This window comes from Sciurus vulgaris (assembly GCF_902686455.1).
Source record: "Sciurus vulgaris genome assembly, chromosome: 6".
NCBI lineage: Eukaryota > Metazoa > Chordata > Mammalia > Rodentia > Sciuridae > Sciurus > Sciurus vulgaris.
Window position 1 is genome coordinate 99,315,433 of NC_136466.1, and position 13,470 is coordinate 99,328,902.

Sequence of the window (13,470 nt, forward strand, 5' to 3'; positions counted from 1 at the left end):
TTAAAATTAGCATGCAATCATAATTTCCAGCAAGAGCTATCTGTCTCTAAACTAGGTCTTGCCTTGTGATTAACCCTGGGTCAGTCTTCCAGGATTAGGAACCTAATAAATAATTCAGAAAAGTAATTATCTGATCTCTATATACTATAATGGGCCCCAAAAGGGGAAACAAAAAAACCCAGAAAGAATGGAAGAGATATAATCAATGTCTAAGGCAGTGGTACTAAGTGGGGGCAATTTTGCTCCATAAGAAATATTTTTGTAAAATTTTGAGGGGAGATGCAACTGACATCTGATGGGTTAGGACCAGGGTTGCTACTAAATCCCATAGTGTAGAGGCATCATCAATTTAGAACTAATTTTAGATTTTAAACTATACTATTAATTTAATTCTAAGGGCCTGGTATAATGTAAATCTACTTTATATGGAAAATCAAGGAATTGCCCATAGGATTTTACAACAAGCAGTCTTTCATTTCTTCCTACACTTGTAAACAACCTGGTGAGTGGAGATTGCTTTTTATTGGACAATAATATTCATCTGAGCACTAGGAGAACTCATAAGCAAATGATAAATACGCCCCTCCATAATATCTTAATAATTCAATTAATGTCAAGAAAAAGTATAACATGTTTTGTAAAATGAAATGGGTGACTGATTAAACATTAGGTTGACCACACGATACATTAAAATGTGCTCATACATATGTGTTTATGCACATTGTTCTTCAGATCTGGATTGTTTTTCCAATTTTTAGAGAAAATTGCTGTAAAATCATTCCAGTTCTTTAAGTGTCTACCAGATTATGTCCTCAAACATATTTGAGAAAGATTTAGAAACTGTCATAAAAATCAACAACATTTATTTGAGAATAAGAAAGGGTTTATGGAGGTCATTGTTTCAATGAGTCTGTTCCCTCTTCTTTTTTTCCTATTCAGATTTGTGTCATCTGCTTTTGGAAAAGAATAAATATTCAGTGATGGCACAATGAATACTATAATCTAAATAGAAAATTAAACACATAGCTATGAAAAGTGCATAAGTTTTGTAAACCTTGACTATTACTTTTCCAAAGGTACTTTAATAGAACAACTTCTATAATAGTTTATTTACTGCATGTGGTTGAGCACCTAATCCTGCAAAGTCCTGCAGCCCATGGAATATTAAGGCGAATGAAGGTGGTGGTGGCATGTGTGTATACATGAAGAGGGCAAGACAGTCTTTTTATTTTTCAAATGAAGGCTGAGAGGGTTTCAGGAAGGTATAATCAACCTAAGAGAAAACAAGAGGAGAAAAGTTAATTTCTTTGCTCATGTTCCCTGTATTTTAAGAAGGAAATAAGCGAAATCTATATTAACTATTAATGGACACGAGAGTTTTGAAGTTTTGGAATTTGTATTTCTATAGTGCTGTAGTTTTTATAGTACAAATATGTATATTCTAGTCCAGTGATAAGAGGATGAAAAAATTCATTGTTTAAAGACATTAGGGAATCAGAGTTATGCTGAAAATATGTTTTTACAAACTCATTCATTCATTCAACTAACGTTTCTTAGGAACGTACTACATGCTCTGCAAGTGACACAGAGAATGCCAAGGAAGATGTCAATCAGAACTTAAACACTTCCAGGGGACTAGGGGAGGATCATTGCCCTCACATTTTAATATAGGAGAACTAAGTATAAACCTAGCTACAATTCTTTCCTGTTAAAAGACTCTGTGACAGTTGCTAAGATAAAGTCTCTCAGTCTCAAATCCCTTCTCCTCAGCTTTGGGATTCTGGAACTCAGAGTTTGCAAACTCCTCTTTCATTTGTTAAATAATGTGTAAGGGAGCCCCAGGAGGCTGGAGGTAAAGGAACAACTTGTACATGCCACCTTCCTGCTAACTGTCTGTTCTTCCCAGGGGTAGTGAGCATCACTCCAGCCACTTGTCTTCACCTGGCAGCAGCAATTCCAGGTTCTGTTTCCCACCACTTTAAAGACCCAGCCACATGGTGTCCCTTTAGAGGTGCCAGCATCAGCTGGTGGTGTTCAGAGGCCTGATCTCCATAGGGTTCTTACACCACACATCTAGGTTTTCAAAATTTCTACATCTTTTCTTCGTTCCCCCATAACTAGGGTCGGTTACTGCTTCCTGCAATTTTTATTTTCTTGACACTTTGCTTTATCAGTGAGTTTTTACTACTTGGGTCAAAATTATTTATAATAAATTGTTTCTGTCAAATTAACTGTTAATTTGAACCCCAACCAATTCAGAAATTAAGTACTCTGATCAAGGTCATAATTCACACTAAGGTTTTGATAGCAATTATTTATAGTACATTGCGTAGGTATATACACTGTTGTAAGTGCATTGATATTTGTAAAATGTTTAAAACAGTGACTGGCACATAGAACTAAATATATGTGTGACTGTATGAGTATATATACATATATAAAATACATCATATATGCACACATCTAACACATACATGTATATAGGTCTGTGTGTGTTTACATGTATATATGTTTAGAGAGTATTAAATATAAGTGTATTGTGTTTGTATATTATGTATATTATGCTTACTCGTATGTGTGTATACATGTTTATATAATTTTTGTGTATGTATATGGGTGTGTATATGTACATGTAATATGTGTACATAACAAAACAATATATATGTAAGATCAAAGATAAAAGATATAATAATGTACTGCTGTTATGCAAGTGAATTGGTACTCTGACAAAATCTCTAGCAATCCTATATTTGCTACATTTAATAGTCTCCCCAGAACTCACCCAACTATAAATGCTCATTGTAATAGGTTTCTGAAATTGGGAATCTTATGGGGGAAAGTCTTTGCAACCAATTGGTCAACTTCATATTTGTGTTTCTGCCATACCTTCCCTGCTATCCATAGCTTACAGTACATAGTCAGCCCCACCTTCACCTAACTTAGGATGACCCTATCTGTATTGACATTTTCTGATATACTTCTTCTATTCATGTCACTTTGGGGAATGGCATTTTACCATTTGACTAATTTGATCCCTACAAAGTATCATATTTCATGTTTCTGAAAAATTTTTAAGTGGAAAACCTAATATTAACACAAGTCACTATTATATAAGAATTTTTTTTTTTTAAAAAATCAACATTTTTCCAGGGTGATATCTTGGAATACTCATTTAAAAAAATTTTAATAACTCAGAAAAAATTGTAGTATTCTCTTCCCAGACTTGGAATACCTGAGTGCATGGTATACTTCTTTATGAGATTAGTATATGTAGTTTTCCTATGAGATCTGTAGGACAGCTTCCTCCTAAGGAATCAGTAAGAATTTCCTTTGTTGGTATGTTTGTGAGTATTGTGCATGTATGAACTGTAAAACATATACCAATGTATTAAATATAAGTGGCCCCTTAACTTTCCACTAAAGTATAATTTGTCCTAAGTAATTATAGTTTATTTTTTAACGCTGCCTTCCTACACTTTCAGTTAACTTGTATTCATAGTGAACATGTTATTTTCTGAGAAGTTTTCCGAATTCTGAAATATCTTTTTCTTTACATCTTGATCTCAAGACAGAGTTGACTGGACATCTGATATGTATGTGAGTTTGTGATAGATACCATGAAACTCTAAATCAAAGGCTCCATGCAATCTTATGTTGTATTTATCAAATTGCCCACAACTGTGAATTTTCCAGGGGTACCATAAAGTATAAGGACATAAACATTAGTGGTAAATAGAGTTTATGAGTCCTGCTGTGTGCCCTCAGTCAGCTACTGACACTTTTCTCAGTTTTTCAGTTACATGCAAAGAGTTTCTTTCAAATAATCCGACAGATGTATATCAATATATCAAGTCCTTGGGCAATAACTGTGTAGATAAATTGATTTCCATAAATAATACATCATGTTATAGGTACATTTTCTGTTTATTTATTTTTAAGGTTGATTTGGAATTCACAATAATAAGGTATGTTCTGATTCTCCTAGTAAGCCTAGAAGCTCAACAAACTACTTTAAAATGAAAGGATTATAGGCCCCAAACCTTCATAGACATTTCCTGGAATCTTATTTTCAACACAAAAGGAAAATAAATCTTTCTGGTTGATATTAAAGATTGAATATAGTAATTTCTTTCCTGAATGAAACTCAAAAGAATTGGGCTTTTTTTTGTGAATTTAGTGAAAACCGTCAAAAGTGAAGAAATGCTTAGTTTCTTTGCTGAAATATAATAATTATAGTTATTGTTCACTGAGTGTAGGGCTGTGGCATTTAGCCAAGGACTATCTTTTGATAATTGTGTTTTTGGACTTTGAAAGAACTCTCAATATTTCTTTTGAATATATATATATATTTGAATATATTTCTTTCTATTTTTTTCTTTTCTAAGTCCAAACTGGTTTTTATGTGAATGTTTATAGAGGAGGAAGCAGAAATCAATAAATAATAATGGTGACAAAATGGTAATTCCTATAAATACCAAAACCAAATAGCAATTTGGTTGGTTTCAGTGAGGTCCAGTATTCACCAGTTCACCATTGGTGGTGACATGCTTTGCTCCTCAGAGTCCATAAAGTCTGCGTTCCTTCAGCCAGTACTTCTCTGGCATTGTCCTATTTAAACCACTTGCTCCCTTAGAGGATGAAGTACAGGGTAGGTTCTCTGCCATGTTCTTTCACAAGAAGGAAAAGGAGCAAGGAAACCCCTGCTGTGTGGCAGAAGGAACTTTTAGAGAATAAAGCAGAGTTTGTGGATGGACTAAAGGACACAAATGTCAACCTTCACCCCCTTCACGGATCTGCTTTGGACTAGTCTTCTGTAACAAATAGGACACTAAGGTCACAGGCTTTCAACGATTTTTTTAACAGCAATAATCAGAGAATCAGTCAAGAATTCACTATGTGCAACATACTAAGGTGGCTTCATTCTTGTTGAAGGAAGGAGCAAGGAATAAAAGACAGTAAGGCAGAGGAAGAACAAGGAAAGAGAACTCACAGCAGCTGTCAGTTACAGATTAACTGAGTATTTTGTAAAACAAATAGTAAACAGTAATATTACTTGAATTGGCTTATACAACTACTCTGGTAAAATCCTGTAACTTTGTCAAATAATCTATAAACAAAACTATTCTCAATTATTTATTTTTCTCATATTCTATATGTGTCTGAGATAGGAAATCATGTGTTTCAATAAAAATGATTTATGACTAAGATGTTATCCAAACCCATATAAATAAGTTGAAACATGAAATACCTTTCAGATAGTGTAAAGAAAAATAGGCCTTTAGCTGTTTTGAATAATTGAGATGATAGAATATCCAAATAATCCATTTAATTTTTTGCTCAGATTTTATGTATGAGATACTACTAGGTGACATTGTGATTTTGGAACAAAATGAGCATATCTTTTCTGAACTCACATAATCCTCAGATTCAACAATTCAGCACTAGGTATATAATATTAATTTGAAAATTAAACATTTATTTTGGAAGACAACAAACACTACCACTTATAGAGTTAACTTCAGGTTAAAAAAAAATGAAAGGATTAACATATTTGCTATTATGCCTGTTGACTAAAATTTGTCCCCACCTGGTGATTTTCTTACTAGAGGCACTTTGATCATGGAACTGGAAAAATCTCCTGTTAACAAATCTTCATTGTCTAAGATAGCTGAGGCTGGTTTCTAGATTTTACTTCCTCATTAAATTACTATAGTCCATGTTGGTTCCTCACCATTTAAACTTGAAGAAGCAGCGTATCATTTCCCATTCATTTTTTTATTTTTGCCGAAAACTAAAAAGAACAATATTTTTGTTCAATTATGTATACAGCATAATTCTTTTTTCATAATCTGATCAATTTTCCTCCATTACTGAAAGACATTGAACATGTGGTTCCTTATTAATATATGCTTCTGTGCAGAAATCCCAGAGATCAATTCAATTACTCTGCTTGCTGCAGTTCTTTTTCCTTTTGGAACATTTGAGATATGGATTAGATCATACAAATGCTGACAGTATTAAAGTAATCATATGTGTATATAAAAAACCATATATATATGTATATGTATATGTATATATATATATATGTATATATATATATATAGGACTTGGCCAATCTTTCTCCATGGTCCCTGGCAAGTAGTCTATAAAACATAAGAATTTTCTGAGTGATTTGGGGTGTTCTTATTACTAATGGTAGACCCTAGGTCTACATCTGATAATTTATGCTAATGAGGTGGCATGGTAGATCCCTCCATAGTTACACTAATATGATTACTGTTAGTTACGGATGATTCAGGATGAGACGCTGGCCATGTCAGAAAGATCAAATAAGTGGCTAAAGAATTAAGGCTGTGGGCCACGAGATTTCAATTTCTAGTAAGAAGAAGAAAGCTGCAGATAGGAATTCAATCTCAGGTCTTCATTCAATAAACTGTGCCTACTAAATAACACCCGATGAGAATCCTAGACACTAAAGTTTGAGTGAGCTTCTCTGGCTGGCATCACTCCCAATATTGTTACACACTAGAAAAAATGATGCTTCCTGAGGTCATGGAAGCTTCATGTACATATGGAACCTCCCAGCCCTCACCCCCTGTGTCTCTCACTTTGTCCGATTTTGATCCATTCTTTTTTCAATAATAAACCTGTAGGTGTAATAATGTTTTCTTGAGTCCTCTGAGATATTCTAGCAAGCTATCAAAGCTTATGAGGTAGTGTGAACTCCCAAATTTGCAGTTACCTTGTTAGAAGTCTGGGTGGTTTAGAGATCCCTGAATTTGAGGTTTGTGTCTGAAGCAGGGGAATCTTCAGGAGGACTATGCCCTTAACTTCAAGTTTGACAAGCTCATTGAAAGATATCAGAAAAAAAAGTTCATATTTCAAATTAGTTCAATATACTTTGATAGATATTTGGGTTGTTTCTAAAAACCACCATATGATTCTCCTTCCTATTCCCCTTTGGTATTAGTGACACTTGCCTAAGAATAGCTCATTTCAATCAAGCATTTAGTCGACTCCATTTCCCCCCAAACAGTGACCTATTCTGTGACTTACAAAAGGTTGATATGAAGATTATCACCTTCTTTGATGAAACAGATTCTCAGGAAAGGTGAGTGGATTGTGGCTTTTTTCTTTTTAAATCTGAGCTACTTATTTTCATGTTCTGCCTTCAGGGTAAGTGTTGCCCTGAGAAACAACTTGAGCTATGATAGGCCAGTGCTGTACATCACTTTCCCCAGTGTGGAGAGGAAACCCACAATACTCTAAGAGCTATTGCAGGGTTGAACTGTTACAGTCTATCTACTCTGAGGATAGTGAACCTTTATACACTTTAAAACATTTTTTAAAAACATTTTTAGCCAACACCAAGTGCTCTTCCCCCTTCTTCTAAGAACATCTTGACAGTTCCCTGCTAGAGTTAGACTCAGTGGTGACATCATCTATTACCACAGTTGCTTTCATTGCTGTGGTGGACTGAGAAAGGCATATGTCCCTTGAATCTGTCAATTAGGAACTATAATTCAATAGGTGACACAGTTATGGGGATAGTTAAAAGTCAGTCAGCTTTATGTTGGCCAAATTGTTCCTCTTCCTCAGATTCCATGAGTTATTGAAGCATTTTCATTAAGTCTAACATTTTCCCTTTAGGTAAGCAGCCAGAGTTTGTTGACCACAACCAAGAATCCTGACTTAATACATCTTCAAAAAGTGACTTATAATTGGACTTAAAGGTAAGGAAGTTCCTTAAAATAGAATATATCTAATAGAATTTATGTCCATAAGGGCCAAACTGGCAATAGAAGGATATGGAGTTTTAGTAAAGTAAGGACTTCAGACATTTAGAAAATATCTAAATGACCTTGACAATACTCTGACTCCTGGTATAGTGTGGAAAAAAGTCAGGAATGATACAAGAGTCAAGGCCTGGGAACAGAGTAAAGGGGGAAGTGTTGCAATGACTGTATTCTACGATATTTCAAAAGTAGGGGATAAGTCAAAATATGTATGTTATTATGTTATAGTTTAAAAAATACTAAAGATCTACCTCTCTAAAATTATCTTTATTCTCACTTAAAAATAGAGAATGAGGTCAGAAATAGGAAATGACTTCCCCCCAAAATTCTATTTAGAAACAATTATTAAAGAGGAGAAGGTGCTTGAAATTTCCTATGGAATGTACATAGCAGAATTTTTTTCCACTTAGGTATTGTATAGATTCAATATACTTTGAGAGTAAAAACCTAAGTCTAGAAACTGACTGTTCTTAATTTTGTGTAATAATCAAACACTGTTACAATAAAAAATTCTCCAAGAAATCCCTACTATATGGAACTTTACCATTTGTTATGTGACTTAGGAACAGTGGCACCATCAACACCTTGGATTTTATTAGGTATGCAGAATCTTAGGTCCTAGCACAGTTTTACTGACAAGAAATCTGCATGTCAACAAGATCCCTAAGTAACTTGTATGAATAGTATTAGTATAGAGCACAGAGCAAATATTTTATTGAGTCCAAATCTCTTGGTTTCTAAGCTACTCTTAACAAGTCAATAAGTCACCTTTGGAACATGAATTAATTGCTCAGTTCACTAGCACTTATTTAATGTAGTGAAGGTCCAGGCTGAAGGAATTAATTAAATGGACAAATTATATTCCAGGTTGAAACTATTTGTCATTCAAATTAATCTTCAGCCTCAAATCTAGACAATAGAAATACTTTAATCAAAGTCTCACTGTGCTCAAATTATAGAAAGTAAGAATAAAAACTAGAATGCCTGAATTTTAAACATAAGGACTGTATTTAGGCACAAGAAGTGAATTTGCTATAATAATACAAGGTAGACACTATTTTTTAAGCCACACATTTAACAATTCTAATTTGAAAACTTTTATACACAAATTTTCCTAACCCATCAAGATATGCCCTGTATAGTTCCTTACAATTTTTTATGTATGATGCATGAATAGTGAATCAAAGGAGCATGACACAGTTTCAGTATGAGTTATGAAAATGAATGAAGAAATTTTATGGAAACTCTGAGACAATATTCAGGTAGCAAAGTACAAGATGGACATATGAATGCCAAAGGGGTAGGAAGCTTGACTCCTATTCAGTAGTTCTTGAAACTCTATCTAGAACAATCAGACAAGAGAAGAAAATTTAAGGGATACAAAAAGGAAGAGATGAAGTTAAATTATTTCTGTGTGCTGAAGACATGATTCTATATCTAGAAGAACCAAAAACTTCCATCAAAAGACTTATAGAATTGATAAAAAACAATTCAGCACAGCAGCAACATACAAGATCAACATACAAAAACCAATAGCTTTCCTATAATCCAATAATGAACCTGCTGCCAAAAAAAAAAAAAAAAAGTCCGAAAAACTATCCCATTCACAATAATCTAAAAAAAAGAAAAAAGAAATCAAATACTTAGGAGGTGAAAGACTTCAGAATGAAAACTATAGCACACTGAAGAAAGAAATTGAAGAACTTAGAAGATGGAAAGAGCTCCCATGTTTTTGGACAGGTAGAATTAACATTGTCAAAATAGCCATATTACCAAAAGTGCTATGCAGATTCAATGAAATCACCATCAAAATACCAATGACATTCTACATAGAACTAGAGGAAAAAAAAAAAAAACAAAAACCACTCTTAAAATTCATTTGGAAAAATAAGAGACCCAGAATAGCCAAAGCAATCCTGAGCAAGAAGAGGAATGCTAGAAGCATTACAATAGCTGATCTCAAATTATAGTGCAGAGCTCTAATAATAAAAATAGCAGGGTATTAACATTAAAATGGACATGAAGACCAATGGACCAGAGACAGAGGCAAACCCACATAGACACAATCATCTGATACTCCACAAAGGTGCCAAAAATATGTTGGGGAACAGATAGCTTTTTAAACAAATGGTGCTGGGAAAACTGGATATCCGGATGTTAAAGAATGAAACTAGATCTCTATCTCTTACTTTACCCAATAATCAAATCAAAATGAATCAAAGACAAAGGAATTAGACCAGAAACTTTGCAACCGTTAGAAGAAACATAGGTTCAGCACTCCCATATTGGTATAGGCACCAATTTCCTTAACAAGATACCAAAAGCTCAAGAAATAAAGCCATGACTCATAGTTGAATGGCATAAAATGAAAAAAGCTTCTGTACAGCACAGAAAATGATTAAGAACACAAAGAGAGAGCCTACAGAATGGGAGATATGTTTGCTAGTTACTCCTCCAAAGATTAATTTATAGGATATAAAGTTCTTTATAGAACTCAAAAAACACCCAATCTAATCAGTAAATGGGAAAAATAACTAAATGGACATTTCTCAAAAGAAGAAATACAAGAGGCCAACAAATATATGAAAAAATATTCAATCTTCCTAGCAATCAGGAAATGAAAATCAAAACTACATGGAGATTTCATTTCCCTCTAGTTAGAATGAAAATCATCAAGAATAAAAATAATAATAAATGCTAGTTGAGATTGTGGGTAAAAATGTGTAATCCTAAATTTTGGGTGGGACTTCAAATTAGTACAACCACTCTGGGAAACAGTGTGGAGAGTCCCCAGAAGACTAGGAATGAAGTACAGTATGACCCAGCTAGCCCACTTCTTGGTATTTTTCAAAAGAACTAAAAATAGTATATTATCCTGTAAAGACACACCAGTATTTATAGCAGTGAAATTCATAATAGCCAAGTTATGGATCCAGCTCAGGTGCCCGTGAACAGAAGACTAAATAAAGAAAATGTGGTATCTATATACACAATGGAGTTTTGCTCAGCCATAAAGAAGAATGAAATTATAGCATTTGCTGGTAAATGGATGCAACTGGTGAATATCATGCTAAGCAAAACAAATCAGACTCAGGGCTGGGGTTGTGGCTTAGTGGTAGAGTGCTTGTCTAGCACCTGTGAGGCACTGGGTTCGATCCTCAGCACCACATAAAAATAAATAAGATGAAGGTATTGTGAAAAAGATTCTAAAAAAAAAAAAAAAAAAAAGGCCAGCCTCAGCACCTTAGGAACAACCTGTCTCTAAAAATACAATAAAGAGACTGGGGATATGGCTCAGTGGTTAAGTGCTCCCGGCTTAGTGGTTAAGTGCTCCTGAGTTCAATTCCCAGTACAAAACAAAACAAAACAACAACAAATAAAAGCATTTGAACTGGAAAAGACGTCAGTATTTCCAATAGCAAGTTATTTGATATTTACGGTAGTTACAAAACATATAAATACCTAGAAATAAATTTAACCAAAGAAATGAAAATTTATAATAACAATTATAAATGGGTGTGGTGGTGCATGCCTGTAATCCCAGTGTCTTGAGAGAATGAAGCCGGAGGATCATGAGTTCAAATCCAGCCTCAGCAACTTATTAAGGCCTTCAGCAACTCAGTGAGACACTGTTTCTATATAAAATACAAAATAGGGCTGGGGATGTGTTTTAGTGGTTGAGTGCCCTCAACCACTAAAATCCCTGGTACCCCCCCCCCCAAATATGTGTGTGTGTTTATAAAACAATGATGAAAGAAAATGAAGAAGATATAAATAATGGAAGGTAAACCCATGTTGATATCTGAGAAAAACTAATATTGATAAAATGTCCATACTAACCAAATCACCACAGATTAAATTCAATCCTATTAAAACACCAATGACATTTTTCATGAAACTAGAGAAAATTCAAATTTATATGGAACCACACACACATAAAATAAACAAACAAAAACCTTCAGAATAACTGAACCCATCAAAACGAACAAAGCAGAAAACACATAATCTGACTTCAAAATATACTATAAAACTGTAGTACTCAATGCAGTATGGGACTGGCATAAAAACAGACACATTGACCAACAGAACAGAATTCAGAGTCTAGAACTAAACCTGTGCATCCACACCCAACTGTTTTTCAATAAAAGTGCTAATAATGCACATTGGAGAAAGGGTAGTCTTGTCAATAAATGTTTCTGGGAAAATTCTATATCTACACGCAGAATAATGTAACTAGACCCCTATCTCTTGCCAGTTAAAAAATCAACCTACAATGGATTAAAGACTTAGATATAAATAAGATCTGAAACTATGAAACTACTAGCAGAAAACACAGGGGAAACCATTCAGTACATTGGAATGGAAAATAATTTTTGCGGACAAAATTGTTCACTCACAGGAAACAAGCAAAAATAGAAGAAAATTATATCAACCTAAAAAGCTTACTCACAACAAAGGAAGAATCCACAGAATGCAGGGGCAATCTACAGAATAAGAGAAAATATTTCAAACTCTATATCTGATAAGGGGTTTATATTTGGAAAATTAAATGTATAACTGGTACACAAAAATAAAAATCATACATGTGTCCTTTTCACGTAACTTCATAAAGTATAATTCATTAATTTATTATTTTCCCCAATAATTTAGTCATTCATCAGACATTTACCAAGACTATAGTATGTGCCAGTCTCAAGGTGAGAACTGGATCCGTAGAGACTTGAGACCCAGTACTTGCTCTTCTTAAGCAACTCATGGACTATTGAGAACACAAATATGTAAGCGAACAATTAAAATTCACTATAAATTCTTGCAAAAAATGATGCATCAAGTACAAAGTATCCAAAATGGAAGAAAGACCTGAAATGAATATAGCAGCTAAATTTACCAAATACTCAATATCAAAATAATATTCACAATCAAGTGAAATGTTGTAGTACATGTTGCTAGAAACCAGAATATACTGCCCCAAAATATAAGCAATTGGTGACCTGAAGGTTATTAAAAAGCAGCAAGCGTAGGAATGGCCTGTTCTCTCAAAATTGGAACATATGTTTGCAAAGCGATCCTGTCCTACCACTTTTTTTTTTTTTTTTCTTAAACAGGGAAAATAAAGTTTAACAACTGAAGACACTTCAGGCTCATCCTAGAGACAGTACAGAGGAATCTGCAGAAATAGGTTTCAGTTTTCATTCTTTATTTGCTATTTGTCTTTCCACAGTTTGCCACTCTTAAAGACACAAAGCTCTTCTCTGTCTTGTTACTTCTCTAAAAATTTATGCTCTTTGTTGAAGATACGATATCAACTGGAATTCAAAACCACCTTTTTGAGAACTATAATTCCCTGGGTATTGTCCATTTACATATGAAGCACACATGTTAATCAATTTGTTTATTTTTCTCTTATTAATCTGTCTTGTGTTATAGGGGGCTATTCCCACCAAAAGACTATGGCAATTGAAGAAAAAAATATCTTCTTCCCTTACAACATTTTAAAGCACATTCATATTCTCTCAAGTACAATTATCACAACTTTCAGATGTGGGAACTGAGGTACAGAGAAAAATTTATTATTTGGTCAAGGTCATATAGTAATTAGCATAACTAATTATCATAACAACCAGTTCTGCTGGACAAAATAGTGTCAGGGCAGCAGAATGGGAAGAAGTTGGAG

At 33.9% G+C, this 13,470-nt stretch overlaps 1 long non-coding RNA gene across 1 annotated transcript in view; it reads left to right on the plus strand.

The window, feature by feature from the left end:
* Positions 1-7,755, plus strand: part of LOC306663846 — a 162,150-nt gene extending 154,395 nt beyond the window's left edge. Inside the window, exon 4 of the long non-coding RNA XR_013764564.1 lies at positions 7,651-7,755. This is a non-coding gene — a long non-coding RNA (uncharacterized lncRNA). The remainder of the gene's footprint in view (positions 1-7,650) is intronic.
* Positions 7,756-13,470: the final 5,715 nt, after the last annotated feature.